This window comes from Lepisosteus platostomus, chromosome 6 (assembly GCF_059453375.1).
Source record: "Lepisosteus platostomus isolate fLepPlt1 chromosome 6, fLepPlt1.hap1, whole genome shotgun sequence".
In the NCBI taxonomy this organism is placed as follows: domain Eukaryota; kingdom Metazoa; phylum Chordata; class Actinopteri; order Semionotiformes; family Lepisosteidae; genus Lepisosteus; species Lepisosteus platostomus.
In genome coordinates, this window is record NC_142616.1 from 34,432,261 (window position 1) to 34,438,414 (window position 6,154).

Sequence of the window (6,154 nt, forward strand, 5' to 3'; positions counted from 1 at the left end):
TAGTGACTTAAGAATGAGAAGTAAATGTACTTGAGCGGCCTAGTTGAAGTCCTGATGTGAATCCAATTGAGAATCTGTGGAAAGACTTGAAAGCTGCTGTTCAAATGCAATCCCCAAGCAACTTGAGAGAGTTTGAGAAACCTGAACCCATAAAGAATGGGTAAAAATTGCCCCATTATTAAGGCATTATGCAAAGGTGGTAGAGACTTTCACCAAAAGACTTGCACTTGTTACTTGTTGCCAAAGGGGCTTCCATTCACAAAATACAGGTGTGCAATCAATATATGTCAGTTTTTTCTCATTATTATTTGCATGCATTTATTGAAACTTCCCTTACCTTTTGAAGTCTTCACATACACATACAAATTGTGTGTCTTATTTTGTAATTTCACAAAACAGGACACCCTCAAAAGGGTCTGAATAGTTTTGCCAGGCACTATATATTCAGAAAATAACTACAGCTCAAAAACTGTTTAGAATTACATTTCATTATTATGTATGTTATATTATATATAATGTAGGAGCCTTTTCATGTCAGCACAGTTAAACTTATATTTTAAGGATAAGGGGCTCATCTATGCTGAGTTGCGTTTGTAAGAATAAAAAATTGCAGCCACTCTCTTCAAGATTAGGTTAAAAGGCAGGATGACATACATGCTTTTATCACCATGAATCTTTGCCTAGGATATTACTATGGAGATAATGCTCTGTGTGAGGACACACCACATCTGCCTCTTGCACTGCCATGTCGACTGGTGAATAATATTTAACCATTTAGCTAGAGAGGGAAGAATTAAGTGGCTTATGCATTGTGATGCTTAACTGATTTATGGACTAGGATCAATAAGAGAGCTTGCTGCCAGCAGCTTCATTAAGATACAGGTACCTTACGTGCCTCTGTTAAACAAATAATCCCGATGGTGGGTGTCCTGTTGATTGTGCCAGATAATCAGGAAAGATTAGTGGAGCAGATGTGTAAGGTACTGTAGGTACCTTACTTTCTTAAACTTGTATTTAGATGCTTTATCAGGACAAATTCTGAAAACACATTATTCTTCCTCAACGTAGCAAGGCTGACTCACTCATTACTATAGAAAGGTCAACAGACTTCTACCCATGTCAAAGCTATAAATGTTTCTACCTTTTTTACTCACTGTTTCTACAATGAGATTCCTTAAAACGGGTTGATTTTCAACTTGCAGACACAATTAGACAAAAAACTAAAGGCATAAATATGGAGTACTACACATTATTTTTACAATGCTTTTATTATCTTGTCTTACAGTATATATATTTCAAAAAGTGACCACATTTGAAAACATTTACAGTATATCATTCTTTTTGTGTTTATAATGTGCCTGCTCAATGTAAAACGAAATAATAGTAAAACACATCAGAATGCTCTCATATGGAGATGGATTCACTTTCTGCACTACAGAAGAATGAATTGTGCTGAAATGTACCTTAATACTTAATTAAGAATTTCTAATTACTCAGATTCAAATTCACAAGATGCATAGTGAAAATAAGACATTTTCAGTTACTGGCTACAACACTCCATAGTACAAAGTTAAAGAAAACTTTAATATTTAAAGCCTTAAATACTTTTTGCTTTTATTACTACTTTTATACTTTAACTTTAAGTCCTTAATACTTATCTTTGTAAAATGTTTAACACTCAGGAAAAAAAAACAATCTTAATTACAATGATTGGTGATTAAAGCAATGTGCCTTTCAATTTTTGTATCTAAACATCAATTAACTATGGTGCTGAGATCAAGTCTATCTCTCTTTTAATGCATTTTGGTCTCATTCCGGATTTGTGCATCTGAACCATTTACAGAGTTGGTAGGATGGGTTTCCTTGGGTACAAGTATTTGTGATTATTTTCATGTAAATTAGTAGTTTAAAAGAACTTTAGTGCTAGTTGGAAAAAAATTGCATTAAATTTGAATATTGAATTTAAAAGTCAAGGAAATCATATTTAAACCAAAAACATTAATCGAGTTACCCTTGTATTCCAATCCTGTAGAATCAAAGCACAAACAGCATTAATGAAAAAATCAAGTTTAATCTAGCTTCAACTCTATACAATATATTTACTTGGCTTCAAACACTAAAAGTACACCTAATATCACAATACATCCTCTATTGTGAGTAGTAAACACTTAAGTACTTGAGACCTCTGTTTTGAGAAGAAAAACGTCCATCTAATGCTGTACATTGTATAGCTGTTTGTAATACATTATGTGTCTTTTTCATGAAGCCTTTTAACTCTGCACCTGTTTCTGAGAAACTCAAAATACTGTTTTTTTTTCCAGAGGTAAACATTCTACAGGTACTGTAGTACAAAATCACCCTTCATTACACTCTTTATATATCTCACCAATTTAACAACAAAACCCAAGGTTTATGCTACAGCACAAATTGAATTAAGCTCTGAATAGTTTTGCACCAGGCAACATTTGGAATTGTCATTCATTATATATCCCTTCACACAGTCTTGAGTTTCTGGACTCTGGGTTTGAGCCACAAAAACTTTAAGACTATCCTTAAATGACTACCCATTCCGCTACTTTGGATTTAAACCTAAACTTTGGACCTGTACTATAGAACAATCTTCCAAGAGACATAAAGGACATTTACACTATTGTCTGTATTCAAAATACATTGTAATTTTGTAACTGTTCAATACTTATTATTATATATTTAAACTGTGCAGAGTGGCACAGTGGCAAGATTTACGGCCTTGCAGAGCTTGGGCCCTGGGTTCAATTCTGGACCTGGAGTGTTATCTTTGTGGAGTTTGTATGTTCGCCATGTATTTACGTGGGTTTTCCTTTGGATGCTTCAGTTTCCTCCCACAATCCAAAGACATATTTGTTGGTTAATTGGCTCCTGGGGAAACCATAGCCATGGTGTGAGGGTGTTTGTGTCTGTATCTGCCCTGTAATGGACTGGTGTCCTGCCCAGGGCGTATCCTACCTTATGCTCATTGTTTACCTGGATGCAGTAGGTTCCTGCTTCCCTTTAACACAGTATTGAGGATGTATGTTTTTATGTTTGTGAATGTTTTGTAATGTTTTTCCATAAGCAATTTATTTTTAAGAAAAAAAATATTTTGTTTTTCATCATAACCAATTATAGCAATTTCCCATCTCAAACTAACGGGAGGAGACAATCTTTAACCTCAAGCAGTAGAACTTTAGGATGAGCTTTTTTATTTTATTTCATTAAACCTTTAATGTTCATTACTGGGATTAATGTCTCCTCCAAAACACAGTTATTCTTGTTGCTCAGCCCTCATACTGGGGCTTCGGTTTTGGAATTTAAGGTTAACTGGGAAGTACTGTATGCCTCCTACTGGTCCACTCTCACCATTTCTAATAACAACAGGATTTTCCTTACATGTCTGTCATACCAATACAAATCTGTTAACTGGGTTCAACAGAAGCTGGTAGTAAAGTAAGCACCATTTAAATACCATGTAAAAATACAATGAAATGTAAAGAGCACTTTTAAAATATCTCTCTTCTCTTTAATGGTCAATATTGTAGTGTCACAACATAAAAACAGTTAAGCCATAAAATGCAACTACAAGGCTAAACAAAGAACCATAAGCACCACATGAACCTTCAACAATAAACTGATCAATAGAAAAGGATAATGGTGCCAATTCAAAACAAACATTGTGGAGCATGTTTTGTTTTATGTTTTTTTTCTATAACACCATACTTTCTCTCACACCTACAGTGTATGTTCAGTTTGATCATTTTCAAAGCAGAGGAAAACAAGTCATACAGTTCCCAAATTAACAACTTAACTTATGCCCATTAGGACAACAAAGCAGAACGCAGAATGATAATATTGGCTTTCAGGCTTCAGTTCCATGACTACAGGGCTAGAATTGTATTTCTTCTACCTTTTTCTACCCAGTCAAAGCTCTGCTTTTCTATTCAGGTTGAACGAGTGACCTTGTGGGCTTGTAAATGATTTAACTCTGTAAATTTAGAAGTTCGTAAACATGTCAGGAAGACCCCTACCATGACACCCACCCCCCAGCACCGAGGTGCTGCCTCCATCACCTTCAATATACACACTGTAGCAGATGGTACTCCACAGTAGCTAATTTGTCTCTGTGTTAAAATTTCTATTAAATAAAAAAGGGGAAAAAGATGCAAAGTGAAGACGTACGGCAGCCCCCCTTTCCTTCCCCTGGCCCCAGTCCAGCCATCTGTTGTGGCCAAACAAGGCTATTGATCAACCGCTGTACAATACCCTAGCTGGCCCTGCTTGCTTCAAGGCCATTGTGACTTACCTTTATTAGACACCAAGGGAAAGAGCTGGTTGGCATAACGAGGGACTTGATTTAGACCTGTTTGGCTTTCTCAAGGGTTGACCCAAACAACAGTGTCTGGCCCTTTTGAGCCACACTATGGACATAATTAGCTCACACATTGGTAGGTTGGAGCCATACTTCACACTGTCAGGCCTACACAGACAATTTGCATTACCCGTGCCAAACATTTGTACAAGCAAACAGGGAGAGCCTGGGCCTTAAAATTCTATACAGGAACATGCCAATCCTTCAAGGTCAGCTTAGCTTTAACTCATTCAGCTTAGCTTTAGTCAGCCAGGGTCATGCTATTTAAAAGGGTGCCTTTCAGAGTTTGTGGGCCGTAATGTGATGCAAAGCAAGCAAAACTGCAAAAGTTACCTTTTCTTTTCATTTATATCATAAAAGAAAAGGGAAAAGGCAACAAGCTGATGACCAACTGCATGCAAAAAGTCAAAAAAGAAAAATATTCAAAATGTGTAATATAGTGGATGGATGAAATAAATGGTCAACATCTGTGTTTGACTTCAGATGTTATATTTTGTATCAGATTCTGTGGGGATACAGTTATGTACAGCAAATGAAATTTAAAATATCCGGATTTGAAAGAGCAAGGTACATTTCTCTAACTAAAAGCATTTTTAGAAGAATCATTGAGCATCATCCCCAAGATAAATCTGCTTTTAAGAAAGCAGGAGCAATATGATATCCACCAAATAAGTATAAATATCAAGAGAGAATTCAAATGATTTTAAACTGAAAACAATTTTAACCTGGTGTCTCTCGTACTACCACTGCAGCATGCAACACTTTGACATGTTAATATTGTCTTAGATCATCAGCTCTTCAGGAATTGGAAGTACCCCTCAGTGTTTATGGTGCTCTTGACAGAAGATGTACTGTATGATCCACTTCATGAAAAATATATCCTCATAGTATCTGGTGTAAAAATGAAAGTATTGTAATAGTTTGATCTGTAACACTCTATGATCAGTGGTGTATTAGACTATTTTTAAGACAGATTATTAGCTAGTATAACGCCAAAGTCACATTTGCAAATATTCTGCACTTTGTTGTAAAACATCCTTATTACAGCTGGGGTTTGCTTCATCTTACTTTCCTAGTGATTTCAAGGTCAGATGTGCAGTGCAATTGTCGTTCTTACAACAACCGAAAAGCTTCTGTCAATGAGGACAGTAGGAAGAAGCCTGTGAGTCTTTGGAATGCACCTGTTGCTAAACAGTGGAACAATGCAGATCAAGAGGTGCAATAAAAAAAGCTTGGTCCTCATTTGTCTTAATTTGAATTTAACCTTTTAAACTCATTTGTTTTGTTGGGACATTGGCCCAGAGTATTTAAAGACAGAGCTTGAAATTATTTCCTTCTTTCCGCCTGTGGTTTATAACAATAGGTACAGTAATAGTAAGATGCACAGATCGAGCCATTACACATAATTACAATATTTAAATAATTTAAAAGGATAAAGCAGATTAGAACACACTTCTGGAGCATTATAAAATATGTACGATATGTTCTCCTCTCTGCTCAATAACTTTCTGCAAGCAGTCATATTCTACAAAACATTCTGAAATATGTCAAGTGAAGCTGAATTAATCTAATTTGTTTCTGATTCTAAATGCTCAATGGAGGCTGGGTAAGACTGACATACAGTACTTGATGTCCCTTGATGTCAGTACTTGACATGGCTGAGTCAGTCCTCTGCTGTGAAGACCTGGGATTCCACAGTATTTAAAAAGTCCTTATTGTTAGAAACTCCATGAAGAAGCCTGTCAATGCATGATTGACTTAAAACTCTTC